General features: G+C 40.0%; 1 protein-coding gene across 2 annotated transcripts in view; it reads right to left on the bottom strand.

Annotated features, from left to right (window-relative positions):
• The window catches only part of LOC113413665 (uncharacterized), a 68,422-nt gene that overhangs the window by 24,898 nt on the left and 16,616 nt on the right, over positions 1–26,908 (bottom strand). The window contains exon 1 of one of the 2 annotated variants that reach the window (XM_026670107.2): positions 18,668–19,093. The exons of the other annotated variant lie outside the window; for it this stretch is intronic. The gene's annotated coding sequence lies outside the window, so the exon portion shown is untranslated. Of the gene's footprint in view, positions 1–18,667; positions 19,094–26,908 lie in introns of those variants that run through there. 2 annotated transcript variants of the gene reach the window in all.

Below are 26,908 nucleotides of genomic sequence, written 5' to 3'. Positions count from 1 at the left end.
CTTAGAAATTAAGCAAATTTTGGGCGATGTCGGGGAGGGGGAGTGTTTCTAGCTCCTTGCCAGTTTCTGACTCATGCTTTTGTTTGTTGCTATAGAACCAGCCACAAATCCATCAGTCGAAAGGCATGCTTATGACCAACTGTGTGTCTCTGAGGTCTGAAAAATGGAAATTAAGGAAACAATACAAGGAGATGACAAAGGAAACACCTACTTAGGCACCAAATCTACTGAAATCTTAAACTAAGAGAGTGAGAAGTATTTAAAGATGGGAGAAAGAACGGAAGAAAGAAAGAAAGAAAGAAAGAAAGAAAGAAAGAAAGAAAGAAAGAAAGAAAGAAAGAGGAGAGAGAGAGTATATGGGTTTCCCCTTTTTCTTTTTAATTTTTCTATTAGAAAAGAAAAACTGAAAACTAATCTATTTATAACATAGAATCTGTAGAAAGCAGTTGATAACATTTATTATTAATGTTATTAATTATTCTAGATATTTCTGTTATTCTAGATATTTCTCAGAACAAAAAAGCAACTTCTAATTTCCATATGGCGTGACTGAAGCTGACTGTCCCCTACAGCCAATCAAGGGACCAGTCTACCTGGCCTCTGAAGGGCTGGGGTGGCACTGGTCTACTGAACCTCTGGCAGCATTAAAACAACCACATTTTTTGCCAAATTTCAATCCCATGGAACTCTCATTGGATTCTGTAAGCTAGCTCATTTGAAGCTTCAAATTGTTGAATTTTTGGTGAACAGACCCCACTGTTTGTTCCAATTAAAGTTACAGACATATGAGTTTCAGTAGAATCTATATATATAAAGCAAAATACCACTCATGCATCATCACAAAATCTCCAGTACCGTAAAGCTTACAGACTTGAAATTTAGCATGTATGTTCCTCTTGGCTTCTAGGTGCTCACTAAGAAAGGATTTTTCGAAATGACCATCAGAGCATTACTATTTCATATATTATTACTATTAACATGCTCTGATGCTAAGGAGTTCTACTCCCCGTCCCCACCTGAAAAGAAATCTGTTCCAAATGCAAAATACAAGGAGAGGAGTTTCAGTTTTAGTTTCACAGTACCAAGCAGCTTTAGTACAGAACAGTAGAGCTAAGCCATGCCTAGGCTCCTTGCTGTCTCCTTCTTGCTCACACAGCAAATACTGTTTCAGTTTCCAAACAGCCCTCAACTTTCTCACACACTGACAGGATGCTAGCCAGATGAATACCGATGGATGCTGTAGGCAGAGGCAGAATGTCCCCACCTTATTTTCCTCCCCAAAAACTAAGCCCGGCCACATAGTTTCGTAGTGAAGCACGGGTATCGAGCTAGTATAGAGATAAGCTACTTGAGGGGGCTAGTATCTAGATCAGTGTTTCTCATGTTGGCTAAGAAATTCTGTGAGTCACACATCTTCAAGTGGCCAAATTGAGAAGCACTGATCTAGATGAAAAGATGAAGGTAAACATTCTTTTAGACACAGCTTTAATTTCTGAACTTCTGAATGGAATCTATCTTGTCTTCTACATTGGAGAAACTGTTAAGTGTAAGATGGAATTTTGTGGAACATCAATTATAGATACAGTTCTACATTCAAAAGAAGACACAATTAAGCCTTTTCCCCTAGCATTTACTTTGTTGATATAGATTTTGTACAAAGAGCCTTGTAACAAGGGCTTGTTATTATGGTTTCAGTTTGAAATAAAATCCTTTTTGAGCTTACAAACTTTCTGCCAGAGTCATTGTTACACATAAAAGAAAAACTAACAGCTCTTTGTTGACCTTAACTTCTGTTTTCCCAGATTTTTCTCTATGGTGTATTCCCAAATTAACTTCTGAACCAAGCATATATCATTCTCTTGGGGACAGTTTTATCAGGTCTGTGTTTTATCAGCTTTTTGACATTGGAGATGTCCTGCCTTTGAAGTCATTTTTCATTATTGTAGTTTTAAAAGTGATTTTTTTTTCTGTTAAAAAAAGATTGATATGATATAAAGGCAAGAAATGGATTAAAAATGTATATGAACTGCCAATTGAAATACTGGAGCAATATTGGCTCATAATGTATTTTCCCACTATTCAAAAGCCTTGTATATGTACACTGGACAAGCAGATTGTAGATCTTTAATCCAATGGTTCTGCTCTAAAATGACTTTCCCCTTACACAGAAAGTAACATATACATTTGATTCTTACTTCTCAGTTTGGGTGAGCGAAACTAGAGTGTTTGTTTCAGCTATGACAGTGATTCTCAACCTGTGGTCCACGGAGCGCTGGGCATCTGTGATAACAGATCACAGAAGGTCCACGAAGGCTTGAAGAAATGTTGTGGTTTAATTCTTGAGTTAAGTGTTGGTGGTCCGTGGCCATGATCCCTGACCACAAAATAGCAATAGTACTTATATACCACTTTATAGTGCTTTAGAGCCCTCTCTAAGCAGTTTACAGAGTCAGCATATTGCCCCCAACAATTTGGGTCCTCATTTTACCCATCTTGGAAGGATGAGTCAACCTTGAGCCTGGTGGGATTTGAACTGCCAAATTGTAGGCAGCTGGCTGCAAAAGTAGCTTGCAGTACTGCACTCTAACCACTGTGCCACAGAGGCTCCTTATTTAAGATATTTAAAGCGGGGAATCCATGGTGAAGAAAAGATTGAGAACCACCGAGCTAGGACATTGCTGGAATCCATTCAGTCTGAAGCAGAACAAATGGTGAAAGAGAATTAATTCTGCAGCCCAAAGAGGTATCTTGTGCAACCTGCTTTAAAAAGAAAAAAAATCTAGAAATACCAGAAATGCAGCTTTTATGGGTGCCTTGGAATTTTACTACTGGCAGCTTTTTTAGCCAGGGTGAATAATACTGTACTATCTCACAGAAGTTATTCTGTTGTCAAAAGGATGAGGAGATGTAGAATATAGGTGTTTTAATATTTCCTTATATGTAAGTTGTACAATTGTACAATTTCAGTTTTATAGCATGTGTCTTAGATGTCTCCTACTTCTGGCAAGAGCCCTATTTAAATCAAAACAGCTAATACTTCCAGAGGCAACATGGCCTGTGACCAGCATAGCTAATGCCATTACTTTAGAACAGACCTGACCAACTTTTGACCCACAAAGATGAAGGCCATTCCCCAGCTGATTAGGTTTTTTTTTATCTTTGCAGTTCCAAGTTCGCATCAGAAACAATTTGCTTGAGCTTCTGGAAGTCTGCCAGCCATACAGGCATTTATTATTTAGTGCCTAGATTTATCATTTTACTTTATACAATCATCTGATCTTCCAGTAAAAATAGTGCCCTCAAATAAAATATGAATGCATGAATTACAATTAATCTTACAAAGTGCCTGGAAATATGATTAAGAAGATCTGTGTTAAAGAAAGAAAAAGCAGCTTCATCAGTTAAAATCTTCTTTGGTTTTAAAATCAAAACCTTTTGATAAAGGAAAACAACTTTACCTTGTTGGAAATAAAAGTATCGAGCTATCTGCCCCCAATAATCAACTATTTTTAAGCACGCTTCTTGTCTTCCTATGTGCCATACATACATACATACACACACATCAAAGTAAAGTTGGCAAAGCACAAGTAGCTAGACGAAAAAGGGGGGAAAGTATTGGTATGTTCTTCTGTTCTATTAAGCACATTTTAGATTATACAAGAATTAAATGCTGCAATGAGAACAAATCATGTAACATCAATACATTCTGTGCTTTCTTGATGTATGTAAGTTCCTTTTTGAGAAATATCATTATTTTTGTCTCCACTTTTCATTTCTGGTCAAAGCAGCACAAATTGAAGCTACCACTGCAGAAAAAATTTGGAGAGGAAGAAATATATAGATATTTTTAATCTATAAAACCAAAGTACCATCTCAAACATTAGGGAGTTATGAGTGGAAATTGAGTTCTTGTGTACTATGGAAATTAGCTCAAACTAAAGCACAAATTATGGAGAGAAGACTTAATGTATCTTGTCTATTTGCTGATGCTTCATCTGTTCTTCTCTATTCATCCTGTATTGTTTTATACCGAATAGCTTATTGATTTTTTCTTAATTAAGATATTCTTGAATGCTTCACCTTCAAAAGGCTGTAAGGATGGGATACATTAACTAGCAAAAATTTAAAATATAACAATATAATATCTAAATGTCCAGAGAAAGTTAATACTATATCAATCACTATTAAAAATACTGTATTCTATTTGTAAAAAGGAATGTAAAAATGTCTATGCAATAATAAAGTTTGGATCTCATGAAATCTTGGCATTTTTGTGTTAAATCTGACAAATTTATAGTGATTTGCTTTGCTTTTATATTGACCCCCGAGACAGGTTTGAGTGGATACACTTTGCCAAATAGTACAACACAACTAAGGTGCCAGTCATCTCTTATTTTATAGCTAGGGGACTTTTCTCATGTGTTGTTAATAAATGGGCTCATGTAAGCTAAGAAAAAAAGAGAAGGGTCTTTTCTGATTATCTCAAAACATAAACATGTTTCTTCTAATATTTGTGGGTGGCCCCTTCATTTCAACCCTGAGCTACAAATATTCTCCTTTATCTGATAATTGTGCCTAGCTTTTTGCCTAGAGTAGATGCTTTCCAGAGTTATAACAAGCCAGCTCTTAGTTGTAGTATCTCAATTTAAATTATAGCAATTATTTCCACACTTGTTACTGAATATATATATATACATACATACATACATACATACATACATACATACATACCATGTTTCTCCAACAATACGGCCTCCACCAATAGGAAGGCTCAGCATGATTTCTAGGCATGAGGTGAAATTAAATCCCACCCCCAAAATTTAGGCCTATTTAATCCATGCGTTTCCCCGCCATTTTTCACATCATTCGTTAGAACTACACGAGGTGAAGAGAAATGGGGGGGAAGGGCGGGGGTGGGTGGGGAGAAAACTTGCCTTTAGGAGTGCAGGTAGCCTAGGCTAGAATACCCCGATCTACCGACAAAACATCAGCCGATAGAAGCTCCCCGAAGGCAGAGTCCCCAGCCGCTTCGGGGCGAGGCTTGGCTGCCCGTGTCCCCTCACCATTAGGCAGTGTCTTTCGGGAGCTCCCCAAGAGCAGTCACCAGCCACTTTGATCAGCCGGTAGAAGCGGCCTCGTGGTGAGGAGAGTGTGTGTGCACGCTCACCCCGAGGCTGCTTCTACCAGCCGATCGAAGTGGATATATACATACATACATACATACATACATACATATATATACACACACATACAAAAAGTCTGAATATATATATATATATATATATATATATATATATATATATATATATATATATATATATATATATACACATACATACACACACATATGTATATGTATATGTATATGTATATGTATATGTATATGTATATATATGGTATTCAGCTTTGTTCAGGTATTTTCCCACATCATTATAGTTGTGCTTTTAAAGTTGTAGCAACGTTTCGGCAGAATCTCATCTGCCATCATCAGGCTTCTGTATTGTGTTCGTCTGGGAAAATACCCGAACAAAGCTGAATACCATACATGTAAGTACCCGCGAAAACTTAAGAAAACATATATATAATCCATCCATCCGTGTACACACACACACACACACACACACACTATTGAATGCCAATTCATTCTTTTCTGGTTTCTTTTTCACATTTCTTCTTTTTTGCTGATGAATCTACCAAATGATACTATGTAAAGCCCAGGGTGCTTTAAAGCTGGATATACACTCAATTTAAGATTTACATTTATATTGTGAATCATTCCATCACATGAAACTGAATTTAATATTAGCACCCTGTATGCATCAGCACTTTTTTATCCGTAGAAAATGTATTTATTACAAGGTTGCAATTAAGAGCAACTTGAATACAAGAGAAGCAAATATAAACAGCCTCAGGAGAAGGTTTATTACAAAGGCAAAAGGCACCAAGCAGAACATGAAGCATTAACCATTCCATTCTCAACAGTCAGTGGTATTTTGAGTTTGGTTCCCATGTGGCCACTTTAAATATGGACACTGTAAATTGCATAATACTCTTACATTTAATATTCCCAGTAACTTCCTGGCTTCTAATAATAGTCTTTGCTCCACATTGTAACTCCCAGGATGTTCTCTCCCATCCTGAATTGTTTTTGCAGGACTATGAAGATGATTGAAGTAAAGATAAAGTATCCTTTCTGGTGATGTGAGATATCCATGTAATTTTTTTTACCATAATAGGGAATTGTTATTATTCCCATCTTCCAAGATGGTCCTCCAAATGTCCAGTCTGGTCTACAGCTATGGCCTTTCCACTTGGAAAGAGGGAACAATAATTGCTGTTTTACTACCTCTACTTTCTTAGAATGCCTGGACTTCAGGCTACTCTCTTCATTGGTTATGGTAATGTTTCTCAACCTTGGCAATTTTAAGACAGGTAGACTTCAATTCCTAAAATTCCCCAGCTAGCCATGCTACCAAGTGAGAAATACTGAGTTATGGGCATAGAGATGGTGATAGCCTTGGATTGTATGGACTGAGTCATGTTGTGAAAAAAAGTGTTTCCTGAATGACACAATTTGTATTCAGTCTGGAGAAAAGCCTTGCTTGTACTCATAAAAGAAGATGCTTCTTGAAGCACCTGATGGCCTGTAAGGAAACAGTGGTCCATTATGTCTAATCTGGCTCCAAAATTCTGTACAAACATTTGCTGTACTTATTTTTTTTTTGTATCTTAGGACCTTCTGCATTTGGCTGATATTAGGAACAGGAAATACAGGGCTGTTGGGAACAGGAAATATGTACAATTAAATAGAAGTTACAGCAATTTAAAACTGTGTCTTGGATTTTTGCTGGTAGAAGACACTGAATCAAACTGCTGAACCTGCAGAAATGCCCATAATTGATGGAGTCAATCCTCAATTCCATGTTCTCCATCCATTTATAGGTATAAGATTCCATATACAAGATTATAAAGAGACTTAAGGACGTTATCAAGGTAGTCTGTGGGAATGTGCAAGCCACAATCTGTATTGCAGATGACAGTTTCTTCTGCAGAAGTCTGAACAACCAGTACCTGAGGGCGAAGTTGTGTGTTGCAACTGTTGTGCTCTACTGGATTGCATCACTTTTTTCCAGTTCTTGGAGAACTGAGTGAGAGCCAGTTGTAGGTACACTCTGTCACTGAAGATTTTCAAGAAAAGTTTGGATGACCTTTTGTCTGAGATGGTATGAGGATTCCTGCACTGGGCAAGGGGTTAACACTCAAAGAACACCAAGATCTCTTCCAGTTCTACGATGCTATGACTTCTGCAAGAATTGAAATCATTGCAGAAATGCACTTAAAAATAGTATATATTGAAAGGGCTTTCTATCCCTGGTGCTTTTCATGTGTTTCTGAGACAATTACATGGCTAGTAACTGGTGAGCTGGTCTTTAGAATAAGTGAGTCCCATACTGCAGGAATGGGAAACATTTAGGGATCAGAGACCACATATCTTTGCCTTTATAGAAAATTATTCAGTGATGACATGGCGTAGCTGTATTAGATAAAATAATCCCCCCCCCCCAATTTAGCAGGAATCCTCTGGGAAGTACAGGGGCTCCCATTCCCAACAAAAACTCCAAATCCTGAAAAATGGTCCAACATCACCTACAAAGAATGATTTCAAGCCATTTGACAGGTGGGAGATTTTAAGGAAGGAGATAGGAGTGGTTTGACTCTCAGATGTTTCCTGTTCTAAACTCCATCCCTAAAGTCCTGAAGGGGGAAAAAGAATTGCAAAAGAGAGATTGGGGTTTGCAACCATTTGGGAGGTTTTGGAAAAGACTTGAAGGGTGGGATTTGGTGGTGTCTCCAAGTTAGACTCTTCCTCCCATGCCCACTGCTAATTTTGAAAACAAAATTTAAAAACTACCAATAGTTTACTTCTGAAATCTGGCAATGCGATTTTGGGGGGTTGGGGTTTATAAACTGGATACAAAAAGGCACACTCAGCAGGCAGATCATGGATTGCTCACACCTGCTGAGCCACTAGGGCTAATCAGTCTATTATATACATTAAATATGGATCCACTACAATTTCTATAGCAATCCAGTCCACTGTACTTTCCAGCGCTTGTTGGAAACTTAGCTAGTGCTTGAAAGTTGAGGAGGGGAGAGTTAAGTTTTTATTTTTTAGTATGACTTACTCAGAAGAGTCTGCAGGGCGTGGTTTAAAAAAAAGTTAAGATGGTAGCCACATAAAAAAGAGGGGAGCACTATTGTTGACTCAGCCTTCCATCCTTCCGAGGTGGGTAAAATGAGGAACCAAATTACTGGGGGCAATATGCTGACTCTGTAAACTGCTTAGAGAGGGCTGTAAAGCACTATAAAGCGTTATATAAGTCTAAGTGCTATTGCTATATTGTGGCTGCCATCTTGATTTTTTTTTGACCATAGGGACACCTCTGGTCCTACTTCTATGGTCCACAAATAGGTGCCTCTTGTTGCCAGTGCCATCCAGTCAAAGCCAGGGTGATATTTGTCTCTGAGCTCATTACAGAAAGGTTCCAGCATGGCCTTCAATCTTTTAAAAATGCAAAGCAGGCCATAGTCTGCTGCACGTATAGCCCATAGCCATGGAAATTTCTAGGCAGTTGCCCCTAGGAGGATGATAGATAGGCTGAAGCAGCTGGCAGAAGCTGGAGTGGCAAACTGCAGTGGGCAAACTCTATGACCATTAATTAGAAGCAACCACTAAATGGCAGCAGAGATACAGAAGACTCCAATACTGTAGTATAGGAGAACTCTCTATTGCCCTTTTGTAGTTGCCTGCAATTGCACCCCAGTTTTTGCAGCCCCAGGGCAACACAACCCGTCAGGGTCTCCAAAAGAACATCCTGAGCCACCATTGCTGAGAACGTTGTACCAGCCCTACAACGGTCCCTCAAATGGAGGGCAATAGTTCTGTCTGTCTATATCTACCTCTATCTCTCTGTCTGTCTGTCTGTCTGTCTGTCTATCTCTATCTCTATCATGTTGTTCTAGCATAGGTGTCAAACTCATGTCGTCATGGCAGTGTCACATGATGTATTGGGACTTTTTTCACCTTTGCTAAACCGGGCATGGGTGTGGCCAGCATGTGATGCATCCAGCCCAGGGATCGAGAGTTTGGCAGTCCTGTTCTATCACCTATTTATCAATCAAGTTTGTATAGCTGCCCATCTCACATGAAAGTGACTCTGGGTGGAATATAACACTTCATTACAATATATATATATAAAAGTCACAATTTAAAAAATAACTATAAAAAAGCACCCAGAACAAGAGAAGATAATATTAATGACAGTAAGCGAATGATTGCAAAATCTTCTTAGCCCCCAGGACCTCCAGCCTGATAACATAGTCAAACCTTGAGGGATTTCAGAATGTTTTACATTAAACCAGAGCAGATTAAAAGCAGGAAGCTGGCATGCTGCAAAGCAAAGTGCCAGCTATCCATACAGTCAAGCACCAAGCCCTGTAAAGGTTAAGAAAAAGGTTCCCCTCGCACATATGTACTAGTCGTTCCCAACTCTAGGGGGCAGTGCTCATCTCTGTTACAAAGCTGAAGAGCCAGTGCTGTCCAAAGACATCTCCCTGGTCATGTGGCTGGCATGATTAAACACCAAAGGCGCACAGAATGCTGTTACCTCCCCACCAAAGTGGTCCCTATTTTTCTACTTGCATTTTTACATGCTTCGAACTGCTAGGTTGGCAGAAGCTGGGACAAGTAACAGGAGCTTACGCGGTGCTACGGATTTGAACTGCCAAACTGCCAACCTTTCTGATCGACAAGCTCAGCATCTTAGCCAATGAGCCACCGCATCCCTATGAGCCCCATGGGCTTTCTTAAAAAAATAAAATGCTGGATGGCTGTGGCCCATCCAGTCTTCTGTCTGAAGGCATGTACACCTGCGGGAAATAGGAATAGTGAGGGAAGTCAAGAGAGCTGATTAACTGGACTTTGAACTGGTAGCCCTCAACTTATGACTGTAATTGAACCCTGTTGTTAATCAGGTCACCATGTGAATGTGTCAGATTTTAAGACATTTTTTTTGTAGTGGTTGCTAAGCCAATGCTGCCGTGTATCCACTGACTGCAATGAAGGTTGTTGTTTTTTGCTGAAAACCAGAAGTAAATGCCTGTTTCTGGCACAAAATAATTGTGAATTGCAGTCATGTGACCACAGGATGTTGCAAATGGCTGTAAATGTGAACTGTGCCAAGAAACCAAAATGTGATTGCATTTTGCACTGCAAAATGTCTGCAGGGGGAGGGCAATAGAATTTCAAATTTGGGTCATAAGTAGCCCTGGGCTGGGCTGTTATAAATCCAAATGGATGCCAAGCAACCTATCATAATCTGAGGACTGCCTTTATTCCTCAAGGCAACCCTCAACATGTTCCTGGATCATTCAAAATTGGAGCAGAATCCTAGTACTTAAATTATGTTTCAGAAGCTCCTAAATTTCTTTCATTCCCCCAAGCCAGGATCTCTTTTATTTTTAATTAGAAGAAATTATTAAATCTATGTCTGAAGAGGGATTGTATTAACTATATTTAAAGTATCATCATGTTCATATGAAATAAAATGAAATTCAATCTAAGTTTGCGGAGTGTAACCTGTGGCATTTCACTCAAAAGTCCAGTGTGGTTTTCAGGCAAGACCAGAAGGTTACGTCTTCAATTCAAAGCTTCTCCAACTAGAAAAACATTGAATAATATGACCAGCAAGAGTTGGTGGCAACTAATTTAGTGATATGCAATGCATAAGAGAGACAATGGTAGACAACATAGGCAGCATAAAATATTTATACTGAACACAGTAGAAAACACTTGCAGACATTAATCTGTTGGATCCCCAATTTACTACTCCCCGGGAGCTGGAATAATATATCCAAATAGTTCATCTTGGTGAAGGTGTCTAGCCAAATCAAATGAAAAGGCCAAATAACATTTCAGAAAGTCATATGGATGTGAGGCTTTCACTTATTGACTTTATATTAAAAATGACTGCATTGTTAATATATGATTGAATGCACCAAAATTAAATGGGACAGAGATGCAGGAACTCAATCATACCTACAAAGCCAGCAGAGTTAATATTTGCAGATTGGCACAGGATTGAACATAGTATTTGCTACCTTGCAGTGTTATCCCAGCTACCACTCCTTTTTTTCGTGGCCATAATGCTCGGAATTTGGGGAGTGAAAGTCCCAGTCCCTCAATTGGAATACCAGGTTGGACTTGGGAGCGTGTTGGTGTTCTCTGTTTCTGTGAAATATTTTTTTAAACGAAAATGCTATGATTGATGTACAAGGTCACTCACAGCCTCAGAAGTTAAGGAACAATAAGCTCTCAGTTTCAATAGCTCTTGGTCCTTATTCATCCTAGGGAATAATCCACATTGTCCTCATTTAGCAGACACTATTGAGATCAACAACTCAGTTGTTAAACACAATGGCACCTAAGTGAAACGGTGACCCTGCTTCATATTGTACTTTAGCTCTTCTTTATTTTCCAGACCTGCAAAGGTTTGCCAATGTGACGAGTTACTTTTTAAAAAATCACCATTGGAATTGGGGTAACCATTGCTGTACGAGGCAGTCATTAAATAAGGACTACCCGATGATACAGGTCTGCTTTCAAAGCTAAGATTAACCAACCTGCCTGAATATATTTTAATCTTTTATTGTGATTCCTCACATCCCAAAGTTGGATGCACAGAAATAAAATGTTGATCTCATTGTTTGGAATAAGAACTGAACTAGCAAGATGAAAAATATATCTTAAACTATTTTCCACTGCCAGAAAAGTTAGAAGAACAGTTCCAGAGGAAACCTTTGTCAACCTTTCTGTCCAATCTAATTCACTGCACAAGAAAAGTCGTTGTAGTGATTGCTGGCATGTTGCCATCTTTGATGAACTACTTTTAAGGAGCGACTGAGATAATCTTTACCACACTTTAGTGAGAGAACATTAAATTAGCCCTCCAGCCAGAGAACTGAATTTTCTTTATGAAAGTACCATACCAAAAATATTTAGCAACCCACCCTGCCCCGGAGATCAAAAAAGCCAGCTTTAACAGTTACTCAACTACATCATCCCAAAATTAAATGCCAAAATACTGTAAATACAGCTCGCAAGAAGTGTGAAGGTGGATTGTTACTCTCAGGACAATCTCCTCCAGAGGTCTGTCTGACTGGCACAGCAGCGAGAGAATTTGATAAGTGTCCATCTCAAGAGAAATGGGGGAGAAACCATCTGGAGAAAGGCACTGTCAGTAGCAGCCTCTTTTATTTGTTTAAAATACTTATAGAGTTGCCAATCTTATAACTAAACTCTGGGCAACACCCAATTAAAAGTTAAAACAACATAAGAGCCATATTAACATTGTAAAACCAACGCACTAAAAACAAAAACCTGGCGCCAAGTCATACTTCTGATGTGCAGTCACCTAGTGACTTGAGGGAAAGGCCAGATCTCCAAAACTTTAAGGAATGAAGGGAAGGTAGAGCATTGCCAAACTTTGGGAAGAGTGTTCCACATAGGGCAGGGGTTGCCACAGAAAAAACATGCTTCCTAACTCCCATGAGATGGCAATATTTAGGGGAAGGGACAAAGAAGTTGCCCATCATACTGCATATGACCTGGTAGGATCAATAGATGTTCTTAGGAAAAGGTTCTGCAGATAACCTGGCCCTGTGCCATCTATGGCTTTAAAGATGATGACTAACACTTTGAATTGCACCCAGAAAGAAACTGGAAGTCAAAGCAGCTCATAAACAAAAGGTTTAGAAGAACAAACCTAGGGGCCCCCATTACTGCCATTACCCATTACTTCAACATCACCATTGAAGTTTACGGTTAGCCTTCAAGGGCAGCCCCGTGTAGCAATCAAAACAGAATAGCTTGATGTATGAGGCTAGCTCAGCCCCTTGAATCCTTTAGGAAACTAAAAAGACCATAGAACCAGTCTTTTTTTCCTAAAGAATTTGGGGAGGAAGATTTAACTGAAGCTGGCAACTAATATAGTTGTAACTCTGGATAGATTCTTAAAAGTTGTTTGAATGGAAGCATATTGTAAGCTGCCTGGAGTCATACAAATAGGTGGCATACAGATATTTTAAACAAACAAACAATAAAGCTTGTGGGACACTCCTTCAGCAGCAATTTTTAATAAGATCAAGGAATTCATAATGGGGTATTTGATTTGTAGATCCTGTGCCAAATTGCTGCAAAGGACAGAATTGGAAGGGGGTTACTGGCAAGAGAGCCAGTTTGGTGTATTGGGTAAGGCACCAGGCTAGAAACTAGGAGACTGTGAATTCTAATCCCACTTTAGACACAAAGCCTTTTTAGTTGGTGGATCTGTAAGTAATAAGATTAAATCTCCACCGGCAACAATTTCTACCTTTTAATTGCTTCAACATTATCCAAATAAAAAAAAATTAAAAATGGGATTTGTCCACAACTAGTTAGTTACACTTACCTAAGCTTTTTTTTTTTTTAATGAGTTTGTCAAAACACTTGATGGAATGGCACCTGCCAGGCCTTCCTGAAGTTGGTGCTCCAAAAGCCTGGCTACCAAATCTCTTCTGCACCACTAGAGGCCTGCAAAGTTGTTGGCATGTGATGATCTGGAGCTTTACTGCCCAGAGATGATAATAATCCTATTGTATGGACTGAACCACAAATGTGAAAAATCCTGCTGTTCCTAGAAGCTGAAGGGCTGAAGAGTTCTGAAGGACCTCTTGTGATCTAAGATAACTTGGCCAAGAATCCAGTCTGACACACCCATTTGCTATGACTTGTTTTAAAAGGAGCACCCACTATATCCCTACCATTAAATGATTAAACTACTATTGCTATTTCTTACTCTTTCCTTTATCAGGTTCCTTGATGTCTAAAGGCTGCACGATTAGCTCACTTAGCTGTCTGCTGTCTGCTTCATTAGTTTAAGAAATTTAAAGAGGGAGAATAGCTGGGGAACTAAAGGAAAAGGTTGGTTTATGGATAGGCTGCAAACACAGAGCTGAACCAGCAGGATTCAGCCAGCTGGCCGATCAATTGAAAAGAGCCTCATGCTATGGTTTATTAGGATCTTGAATTCTGCTAGAAGCTGTTAACTTAGAAAAGTGAGAGCATTCTAGTAGCCCATACAAAAAAACTTACCCTGATAAAAAACAATCATGTACCTGGTACTGTAAATTGATAGAAACTATTACGGCTGTGCAGCAGTACAGCAAATTTCTTCAGCTGCAGAAGGTGAACCCAAGAAAAAACACCTTTCTTTTTACGGTATTCCTGACAGGCACTGTGTGCGCTCTAAATCTGCACAGCCTCTGAACTTATATCTTCTCCATATAATTAAATTGGGATAATTCCTTTTTATAGATGCTAAGGCTGGTTTTCCATTGGTATTTTGTTTGCAATAAGACAAAAAGCAGAGAAGGAGTTGATGTTTCCAATCAGAGATCATAGTTGTAACATAATGTTCTCTGTCAACTCAAGCCTTCACCAGATGTATCCATCCATATTAATATGTATTATAATAGAAAAATATATTGGTATTTCTGGCTGACTTGCTCAAAATAGTTATAAGCCACATGAGACGGGAAGTAGAAATACGATATTTATATAACCAAACAGTCTGATTATTACTATAAAATACTTTACTAAATGCAAACTGAGAACATGCAATTGTCAAGTCAAATTTCTGCAAAGAACTAGTTGAAGAATGCCACAGAGTGTCCAGCTCTTTTGCCTTCAGAAGGAAGAATTAGGTATGAATGATATTCTAATAATCAGATAGTAACACTTTCTCACAATATATTTATCAATGGGTGATTTAAGCATAGTTTACTCAAATACTATGAACTTGTAAAACACAAAGGACATAAATTACGTGGGCTAGGTTAACTGAAAATGTTAGGTTAAAATATGGCTGATGAAATTTCTGCTTATCTTGATTAATTTGTATCTGTATTATCCTAAACATATTTATTATATACTAGCTCGATACCCGTGCTTCGCTACGAAACTATGTAGTCAGACTTAGTTTTTGGGAAGTAAAATAAGGGGAAAAAATTCCTTCTCTGTTACAAGCATCCATCAGTATTCATCTGATAGTGTCCTGTCAGTGTGTGAAGAGCTGAGGGCTGTTTGGAAACTGAAACATTATTTGCTGGGTGAGCAAGGAGACAGCAAGGAGCCTGGGTGTGGCTTACCTCAACTGTTCTGTACTAAAGCTGGTTGCTGCTGTGAAACTAAAACTGAAACTGAAACTCCTCTCCTCTGCTTGGGTTTTGCATTTGGAACAGATTTCTTTTCAGGTGGGGAGTAGAACTCCTTAGCATCAGAGCATGTAAATAATAATATAGGAAATACTAATGCTCTGATGGTCATTTCAAAAAATTCTTTCTTAGTGAGCAGCTAGAAGCCAAGAGGAACATACATGCCAAATTTCAAGTTTGTAGGCTTTACAGTTCTGGAGATTTTCTGATGATACGTGAGTGGTATTTCGCTTTTATATATATAGATTTACTGCACAATACTCAAACATCTTTATAAATAGCCATTCAACCATTCAAATGTCAGAGCAATAGCAATAGCAATGGCACTTAGACTTACACACTGCTTCACAGTGCTTTATAGCCCTCTCTAAGCTTAGATATGCTAAGTCTAACTAAATAATTATTTCAAAACTTGCTGCATTGTTCAAATGGGGAGCAGGAGATTGAATGAGGCCTTTGCTTGCAGAGGTGCCTATGAATGGAGGGAGCCCACCAGCTTTCATTCAGTTCCAGTTATGGTCCTTTACCAACAAGAGCTAGGGAAGAAGATGGAACATTATTTTTTCTTCCGTGTGTTTATGGTCTCCTAGTCCAGCAGTTCCAGCCAGCATGGCCAATAATCAAGGATGATAGAATATAGAGTAAATCAGGAAGATCATTCTTCATTCTCTGATCCAGAATTTACGTAGTTTGAAATGCTGAGATTGGGATTTAACTAACAGCAGTATTACCAGAACTATCAGTGCCCAATGAATATTCAGAGTGCAAATGTTTTTACTGAAAAATGCCATCAATGTTTCTTCTACTAGATCTGCTTCTGTAATCGTAATAAATCTTGAGATTTGTTGTGTAAGGATTCAATCGTGTCCAATTACTCAGTTATAAGCCCCATTAAAGTCATAGGACTTGCTTCTGAATAAACACTGATGCAGTTGCATTACATCTCAGTTTGTCCAGTGACATGAAAGAAGCTACTGTATAAGGCTATAGTCCTTCACACAATTATCTGTGAGTAAGCCCCACAGCAGACCTATTTCTGAGTAGGCATTGTGGAAGTTCTGCTGTTATAATTCTATTGACTAGCAAGTCAATCCCATTCAGTTGAATGGGATTTTAACATCTGAATAAAGCAGGCTTTGCAAATGCCTAACTCTGGATCATTTCCAGTAAGCCAATATTTATTGCATAAATTGGTATCACATGTTTCAGTATTGCACACAGTTGTTTTTAAAACTGGGAGTGACTGTCTGCAGAGATGGAACTACAAACATTCAGAATAAAAGGTGGCCATGATTAATTAAGATGACAAGTATAAAGAACATAAACCTGACAGTTCTTGCATTAGAAATATTTGGTGAGACATTGCTTACAACCCCAGAAAATAAATCAGTGTTCTGATGGCCATGTGGATAAACTAGAGGTTATGAAAGCCACTTGGTTAATGCAAGTACAGTAGGGGTGGGATCCGACAGGGTTACCAATTTGGTCATTAACAAGGTTCGGTGATTTACGATGTGCTTCCCTGCACGCTGCCGGCGCGTGCCTGTAAATTGTCACCAGCACGCTGCGTGCAGAGAAGCAGCCTTTCAAAAAGCCCTTATTTCCTGCTTTTTAAACTGCAGCTGTGCCTCCCACAGCAGCTGAAGTTGAAAAAAAATCAGAAAATAAAGATCAGGTAAGAGCCCGGGTGGGCAGGTGGTCAAAAACATCAGCAGACATAGAACCGGTTCTATGTCTGCTGCTCTTCAGAGCTACCAGTTCTACAGAGGTGGACAGAACAGGTAGAAACCCACCCCTGAGGTACAGTACTCTCATTGTGGAGGTGAGTATGCAAGTTGTCTTTGCATAGAGAGCCAGCTTTGCTTGTCCAGGAGATCCAGGATTCCAGAAATACAAGCAGATCACAGCTTGAGTGCCTGGAGAACTACTGCAGATGAGCATAAACCAACCATGCCCAGGATGGTTAGGGAATACATGAGTTGTGATCTAACACATGTCATGGCACCATCTCAGGGAACATTGTAGATTGGACACACCTGTGTTAGAGGGAGGATTGATCTGACTGAGGATAAGATTTTTTTTTCCACCTGTGAGTTTGCATAAAGTAGTGTTTCTCAATCTTTGCAATGTCAAGGTGTATGGACTTCCACTCCCAGAATTCCCCAGCCAGCAACACCTTAACTTTTTTGAAGTTGAGAAACAACTTCGCAAGGCAAAATGACTATGTTAAAGCCACACCTGCCACAGCCAAAAGGTACAGTAGCCCTTTTATAGAGCTGGATGGGAGCTATTCATTTCTATGGAAGAAATGGGCACAGGGATGGGAATTAGGACTACACTTCCAAGATATCCCAGTTGCAACTCAAGTCTGTCCTTCATTTTTTAAAAAGTGTGTTCTATGCACAGTGTGCTTCCACATAGTATACATATAGTATAGCACACTGGTTTTGGAAGTTATTCACACCACAGTGTTCAAAATGCTGAGAACTGACTTTTGTGTTCAGTAACAGGGACCAGAAAAGACCAAACTCAATGAATGAGCTTCATTTACAACACAGAAGCCACATTCCATATTGTTTCATTTTTCTTCTGCAAACTGAACTCTCTCAGAAAGTTACTGCAAAGAAATTTTGGAGGGATGGTACCCATCCTGGCCAACCCCCTGCCTCCCACAACTGTGTCAGGCTCAATAAGAGGCCCACATACAAGAATTTAGCAGCAAGTTCTTAATTCCTAAATTCAAGAGACATATATTTGAGAGGAGATAATTTATTGCACCGTTTTGGACTGCAACTCCTTCTAAAACTCAGTTTTTTAAAAAACAAACCTCCACCCCAAACCAGTTTCAATAGTGTGCATCTTTTTTAAAAACATTTTTAACCCAAAGAGCCTCATTTTTAAACTCTGTGTGTGTGTGTGTGTGCGCGCACGCACACATTATCCCGCTATGATCTTTCTAGCTCTTTCCCTCCTCCAGCACTACAAAACTTAAGGGTGGGTGTGCCTCTTGTTCTCCGCTGGCAACTCCGGAGCCCTTCACATTCGGACATGCCGTGTTTTTTAGCACTGCGTTTTGCACGCGGACACACACAATACATATTTAAAATGCTCATCTCGGCTTGCAAGAGGTGGGGGTCGGGAGAGAGACAGAGACAGACAGAAAGACAGAACTTTCCCCCCCCTCAAATGATCTCAATTTAGATACAAAGTTTTGAAAAGTTGCTCTGAAGTTGCAAGACATCGAGGCGTGCTAATCCCGGAGCAGCCCCTCCTTTTTTCAAAGCAGACCTTAGTCAAAAACAAAAAACAAAACCAAAAAAAAACCCCTGCCGCCCAGGACTTGAATCCAACGAACCTGGTTGCTACCGCTTAGTCGTGCCGTTGAGCGAGGGGGGAAATTTCTTCTCCCTTCCAAACCGCGCAGTCCTCGCCCGCTCGGTGGCGGTCCTCGCAGCCCGCGGACAACCAATCCCCGCTGCAGGAAGACCACAGCTGGACTGCTTCCTTCAAGTTGGAGCCACTTACAGGTCTTGTGCCGAGGGTGAGTCACCCTCCGCTATGGAGGAAAGGAGGCTTGGGCGATGGCTGGCAAGACGGACCCTTGTCTTTAAGCCTACACTTGCAAGCACCAATGTCGATGCAGGGGTGGAGAGAAAGAAGCAGGGATCCCCGTGGCTGCGAAGGCGAGGGCTAAACAAATGTCTCTTTTCCCGGGATTCATTTCAAGGCTTGCCAGGGGCCAGTGAGTCATGAATACACTTCTCTCTCTCCCCTCCTCCCTCGCACACACCCCCATTCGCGTACAGCAGATCCACACAAACACTCATTACAAGGATCGCAGAGTAGCTTTCTGTTGACGCCTTTACAAAAATCTCAACCTTCCAAAGATTTCTTCGTTTTAAAAAGTCATTTGAGCAGCAGCCATTCCGAAATGCAGGAATACAGGCTAGCTGCCTCCTCGTACGTTACTGCGTCGCCCCCTCTCTGGCCAGCTGTTACCTGCTGCGGTCCCATTTCACTAGGTGACTTAGGAGAATGCACCCACGTCCCAATCATCCCTCTCCTAAAAAGGCACTGTGTGTGGCTGCTCAGCAGTGATGGGTCTTTAAGTTTCTGCTTAAGTGACAAAGGTCCTATGAATTAGCTGCATGCATTTCTTCAACACAGCAAGGCAAAAATGTTTTGGTTTCACAGCTCCGTCTCAACTCAGCCATGGTTAAGCCCCCAGGAATATCAGTCATTGGACAAATTTGTTGCCCCAACTTAAATTCCTCCCATGGTCAACAATATCTTGCATGTTTGAACCCAGTGTTTTCAACCTCAGCGACTTTGAGATGTGTGAACTTCAACTCCCAGAATTCCCCCAGCCAGTCAGCTTAACCAAGGTTGTTTTCTTGTGACCAGTTTCAACTCTGAACTTTAAGCAACTGTAATTTTAATAATTGTAAACATATTTTTTTTTTTTACTCCATCCCAGGACCTGGCAAATATCTTGGTCTTCCCATTTATTATTGAATTTTATATGGCTGTCCACATCAGTTCAGTGACTCTGGAAGCTAACAATACATAAATGCATAATATAACAGGATAAACAAACAATATTATAATGCAATGAGACTCCTAATAAACTATCTCACAGCTCATCTGGTCCTAGTCCCTGACGGAAATGCCAAGACTTCAAAATCTAACAGGATTACGACAGTAGAATTTCAGGTGTGGATAGTGCTCTCTTGAGTTGGGCAGCACATCTTCCAGTTGGCTAACTGGTATCCCATCATGGTCCTTGTTCTCTCACTAGAAAACCAATTAAACAAAATACTCTTCATGAAACACAGGGACAGCAGTGGAATTCAACTCCATCTGATGCAGCCATAATTGGTGGCCTAAGTGGCTTTAAAAAACAAGATCATGCAAATTTACTAATTAGTTTGTATAACAGACTCTGCTTTATCTTTAAAATATGCATAGATGGCCCTGCTAACTATCAAACATAAAAGGGATACCACATTGGTGCCATAGCCATCTATAAATCACTTCAACAATGTGATGAATTCTTTGTGCAAATGATGCATGTGATGTCAATTGCTTCCTCACTTCCCTCTCAATACCCATGTGTAATGCAGATTGTACACTTAAAGCCACAGTGCCTGAATTCACCATGATACCAGTATAAACACTGCTTGTATGTATGAAAGCACACACAGATAACCAGGGCAAGCATGAGCTTCCCAAAAGACACAGTTGCTTTCATGCTTCAAGGAGGGATGCTTCATCTGTACTGACATTTTTTTATGAGTAGCAATAACATGTAGAGTTATATACCCCTTCACAGCCCACTCTAAGCAGTTTAGAGTCAGCATATTGCCCCCAACAGTCTGGATCCTCATTTTACCGATCTCAGAAGGATGGAAGGGTGAATCAACCTTCAGCTAGTGAGAAACAAACTGCCCAACTGCGAGCAATCAGCTGTCAGCAGAATTAGCCTGCAATCCTGCATTCTAACCACTATGCCACCTCTTAGTCAGCCCCACTAATGATGAATATTAACAAGCCAGGCATGAGGGCAATGGGTCTCTTCTCTTTTGTACCCTGCTAATTGCCAGTTCAAAAAAATTATTCAGAGCTTGGAATCAGCATATATAGCCATCAGAATTAGTAACCAGTGATTTAAATGAATTAAAAGCAGTTTATTGGCTTAATCCTTGACCTGTTACATTCTTTTAAACTCAAAAGTTTAAGAATTTGAGATGTGTCCCATGGTGACACTGGGACCCAGAATCAGGGTACTGCATTCACTTTAAATATTTTTGTGACTTCAGGTCAGAGTGGGTTGGCGATGGGTCCAAGCTACAGATAAGTCAGAAATGTTGCTGAGCATTTGCAGGAACTGGTTTGTTCAAGTTTATTCCAAACTTTCCTCTAGTGATTTCCCCTTTAGGAAAGGGGAGGGGTAATGGAAGATTAGTATCTTTGATAAAATGCCAGAAGCAAATCAGGTTCAGGAACATCATTTTGAAAGAACAGCAGTGCTGAAACCTTTATCCCAGCCTAAATGCAGTGGGAAACAGAAAATACTAGCCCATGCAAAGTGGAAACATCATTAGCTATCACTTGCCAATTCTTACCACAGTGTTTATCAAACTTGCAAACTCCCAGAACTCCCAGCTAGCAAATTGCCAAATCTGAGAAACATTGCAATAGAGTGATAGATTATAAAAGGCAATAGCAGCTTATTCTTTCCTGAAATACATTTCTTTGTTATTAGGGAAAATGCTTCCTTGTTTAGATTACTAATTTGCCATACTGAATCTATAATTTTGAAACCCAAACTGACATTAATATGTGACATTGTAATTTGTTCTGATGCTAAAGTATTGTAAAGCATAAAATGTGCATGCAAAAGACCTATTCTCCCTTGGGCTCTCTAGCTTCGATCATAATATTCCTAATATTTTTAACACAACCGTGTTGGCTGCAGGATTTTAGGGTTTCCTGACAAGAGGACCTTTGTATTGCCTCTTGGGCAAGGTTCATCTTTTTCTTGCCACTTCATTTATTCTTCTTCCATGAGTTCAGTCCAAGGACAAGAGGAAAATGAGTTTAAGTTCCCTTTACTCATGTTTGTGTACAATGATCTTTGTACAGAGATATTTAGACAAATACACTCTACTGTCAGAGATTGGCAAAAGGAGGGCCTCTAAGGTGGGCCTCAGCAAGGGCTGGGGAAGCCTCTGATTGTCCTGCTTATAAAATTAGAAACCTTCTTTCAGACTTTTTTTTAAAAAAATGCTAATATGAAATAGCATTTGAAATAGGAGTTGGTATTCCAAGGGAAATCCTCATGTTTGTCTCCAACTACCTCATAGTCAGTGGTGGTATTCTACCGGTTTGGCCCGGTTCTGCCGAGCCAGTAGCGGCGATGAGCAGCGGAGACCGAACCGGTTCTCTCCACTGTTCTGCTGTTGGGCCCACCCGCCCACCTGGGCTCCCATACTCACCTTTATCCAAGGGTGGGATTCAATTTTTTAAACCATCAGTTCTGTGGGTGTGGCATAGTTGGTGGGTGTGGCTTGGTGGTAATGTGACTGGTTGGGCGTGGCCAACTCAACATCACTCACATCGAGGCACGCATCACCTCACCTGGCCTCTCGTGACTGTGGGATGCTGCAATAGTCGTAAGTGTGAAAAATGGTCATAAGTCACTTTTTTCAGTGGCATTGTAACTTTAAATGGTCACTCCACACAAGCAAAGTACCAGCAAAGGAAAGAAAACTCCAGAGACATTCCTGAGACAGGAAGTTTAGTCCTGCCAAGAATGTAATAAGGGTTAATGGAGAGGCAGTTTCTGTAAGCAACACCGGAATGTTTCCTTCCTGCCTTCCTTACAGGATTAGGCCATAATTCTTCTAACAACCGGTTCTCCAAACTGCTTAAAATGTTAACAGGTTCTAGTGAATAGGTGTGAACCGGTAGAATCCCACCTCTGTCTTTATCCTCTGCTTTTGAAGTGGAGCTGCTTTGCGCAGTACAGCAGAGTGCTGCGCGGCAGCTGCTGAAGCAACCGGGAGAGTAAAGGCTTGCAGGAGGTGAGTTGGAACACCTTTGTGCCTGTGCAAAGTGAAGGTTTGGCACGTGCGCATGCACAAAGTATGTGAGTATGCACAAAGGACACCCACCAAGCCATGCCCAACGAACCAGTGGTAAACTTTTTTGAAAACACACCACTGGGGGAGAGGGACATATGGTCGAAGAAATATTAGTTCCTGTAATTTAAATGCAATACTTCTGCTAAAGCACTAAAGCAGAATAAGACTGCATTGAGCATTTTAGCAGTTGCATAATTCTGCAAAGTGCACGTTTCGCACGTACATAAAGTGCATGCACACACGCAAAGTACATGCACGCACGCAAAGTGTGTCCACCTATCCATGCCCACCAAACTGGTGGTAAACCTTTTTGAATCCCATCACTGCTCATAGTCCATTTCTATGGAGATTCTCAGTCATCCAGGTCATGGTTGTCCCAAAGGAAGCAGCAGCAGCTTCCTGGATGAAAAGTGAAACATCTTCAAAAAAAACCAAAAACCCAGAAAGTCCAGTTGCCTCTTGAAAAAGCACCTTTGGGACACTCATAGTCAATTGTTGTGGAGAAAACTGGGAAGAGAGGATAGAAGTTGTCTTCGACTTATAACTGTAATGGAGCCTGGAATTTCCATCATGATGGATGTAAGTCGAGGCACCCACATGACTGAACTCAATTTTATGACCTTTTTTTTTGCAACAGTCATGAACCAAGCACCATGGTTGTTAAGTGAACATGGCAGCAAACACTATGGTCATTATCAATGTATTCCTATGGGCATTTTTTTTGCTGGCAAAACCATCATAAATTGCAGTCATGTGATTATGGAACCCTGCAGTGGGTCAAAGGTGAGCCAGTTGCCAAGTGCCTGTGGTGTGGTCATGTGACTATGGGGATATATGCAATTAGGTCAGAAGTAGCTTTGGATGGGGGGGTTGTTGCAGGGGTGCAATTCAACCACCTTGGCCCACCTCGGGAGAAGTGGTAGGGATGATTTGAATCAGTAAAAAAATCACCCCAGTTGCTTTTACTACCAAGCCACGCCCACAGCCACACCCACAGAGCCGGTCGGGAAAAAAATTGAATTTCACCCTGGTCTGTTGTAATTTAAAATAATTGCTAAGTTGTTCATAAGTTGAGGGCTACCTGTATTAATGTACACCATCTTGAAATCTGAGAGGAAAGATGGGATGTAAAAACAATTAATCATAGATAATAAAATCTGCTTTGTTAAGCCAATGCCTGCTAAGCTCAAAAGATCTCTGATCACTTATCACTGAGTTTAAGGAAAGAATGTTTGCTTTAGAATTTTTTTTCAAAGGATAAGAACATTTTGGAGAATTTCTTAATGAAAAATGGCATTCTTCCTCTTCGTTATGCAGTAGTCTAGCATGTCTGTACATGTTCTTTCTTTCATTATAAGGTCATGTTTTCAGTCATCTGCCACTTCCCTGGTGCCAGAGGTGGTACTCAGCAGGTTGTGACCAGTTCTGGAGAACCGGTAGCAGAAATTTTGAATAGTTTGGAAATCCGGCAAATACCACCCCTGACTGGCCCCGCCCCCATCTATTCTCTGCCTCCCGAGTATCAGCTGATTGGCTGGGTCTTCTTTTGTTTCCCTGCACAGGAGAACAGAGCTGGAAAGCAGATTAGTGGGGTGGGGAGGGAATGGATATTTTGCAGTATCCTTCACCAGCCACACCCACCAAGCCATGCCCACAGAACCGGTAGTAAACAAAATTTGAATTCCACCACTGCAAGATACTCGGAAAAATCTCCCCTACTGGGACTCTTTCAGCAGCCAGTGTCACCACTGTGGAAAATCCTTATTTAGTGGAATTACCCGTTCTGTTTTTCTGCCCTCAATTGAAGTGGCGAATCTGGAAAGAACATTTGTGCATTTGCAGTTTTAACATACAATTTAGGATTTGGGACCTGTCCTGAATTGTTCACTGTTTGGGTTTCATTACAGCCAGCCTCCATACATAACTAGTATCAGTTATGGTAACTATATGACTTCATTATTAGTCTTACATATGTGAAAGAGTTCTCAACATGAAGAAGTAGGGCAGGCAATAATTAGCTCACACTATGAAATGGTAGAGCCCTACAACAGTTTCATTGCACAAATCTTATTTACTTACTGAAATCAATTAATGAATGTGTTGCCTGCCGCCTTCCATGTCTGTGAGTTTGTTATTTGGAGTGGCCACCTACAAATTTACCCATGCATTTTGGAAAGCTGGATTTGGTGTTTGTAGAATTGCCATTGCCTGTTGTGCATTCCAATGCAAAGCTGCATCATGTATTCTCCAGCAGAGGAGACAAGATCAGTGTATTGGAGGGAAAGAAATTAAGGGAGTTACTGATACAATCTTTTTAACATTTATGTACCAGTGGTAGTGAATTATCCACTGTACAAAATACAGGAAATGGCACAGTCTTTGGGCTTGATCAGAAGTGCACAATTTGAGTTTCTGTATTTCCAGGGTACCATAAAGCTTCCAAAACCTTGAGTGCATCAAATTGTAATTTAATACAGTAAAAAGTAAAATCTGTTAAATAGCTATCTAAAAGATAATATATTAATTATAATTAATATTAATTACCCTGAAGTACAAATGACTAAATTCCATTCAATATTGTTCAGCTCCCTTGCTAGTTCTTGGACCAAAAAAAAGTTTGTCCCTGGTGATTCTCAGATCAGGAAAAAAAATTGACTAAATTGACTAAAGTGATCTAAACTGAACTAAACTGAACAAAGGACTAAACCAAAGTCCGTGCCACATTTTTTGGAAGCAGTTTGCCATTACTTGCTCCCTAGGGCTGGAAGAGAGTGACTGGCTAAAGTCACCAAGTTGCCTTCATGGCTAAGTTGGGATTATAATTCATGGTCTTGAAGTTTCTAGCCTGGAGTCTTAACTAGTACATAATCACAGCTAAATATGATTTCATACCATATATTATTAACTGCTGCAGCATTCAGTTTATCTTTCTGGATTTTGCTAAGTGCACTATTGTTATGAGAAGGGAAGCCTAGTGAAATATAATATGCTTACAATCATCAAGGAATGTATGTAACCATATGGAGTTTTGAAAAGAGGACAGCCTTGAAATACTGGAAGACTTATTGACTCTAAACATCACATGGAAAGATGCTGAAGTACTTGTCCAAGATCAAAAACACTGGAGATCCCTTGCTACCTGATATTGTCAAGCTCCAGGGAAATCAGGAGATCCAGACAGTTCAAATGAGTATAAAGAATTATTGCAAGCTTAAACTGTCTACAAGAATCTGAACCACTGATGGTCAAAGCAATTTGGCAGTAGATAAGGATTTCACAGTGGCCTAGACTTAGATCTCCTGTGTGTGGGAAGGGACTCATGACTGATGACACGTTTGATTCCTCCCTTAGTCTCAGCCTAATCATCTTCTGTAGATATGCTACACAGCATGGGAAAATCTAGTGCTAATGCTCTGATGTGCGAAATAGGCACCTTCTGGTGTAAAACAATGCATCTAAAGCAGATGGCTAAAGCCATAACTATATTTTGAAAGCATATTAAATTACAGATGAAATAAGCAATAAGATTTTGGCCGAAACCCCGCCAACAATATCTCTTTCCTATCAGGATATTTCATAGAGCCTCTATGTTTAGAGAAAGTATTTAACTGAATGAACACCAGACAATGGAGAAGAATAATGGAAAAAGACCATTGTCTTCATGCCATTTCAAATTTTTCTGGAAAAGCAGGTTAGTTACTTGGAAAAGGCAGGATTGATTTATTTTTCAACAATCTCAAATAGGGACAAGCAATCATATGCCTCTAAGTTAATTTGCATTACAACTCCCACAGTTCTTTGCTGAGGTGCCTGGGATTGGGAGAAAGTGAAGTCTATCTAAGAGTATCCAGAATATTTATCTGTAGGTATACAGAATGTAGTTTTCCTCAGTTACAAGTCTTGAATGTCATCTGAATGGGCAACCCAGTGATCATTGTTTCCATATTTGT

This window comes from Notechis scutatus, chromosome 1 (assembly GCF_049901735.1).
Source record: "Notechis scutatus isolate UNSWTSFEM ecotype Mainland chromosome 1, rNotScu1.2, whole genome shotgun sequence".
NCBI classification, from domain to species: Eukaryota; Metazoa; Chordata; class Lepidosauria; order Squamata; family Elapidae; genus Notechis; species Notechis scutatus.
The sequence above is the reverse complement of the archived record's forward strand: the minus strand, read 5'-3'. Positions and strand labels throughout refer to the sequence as shown.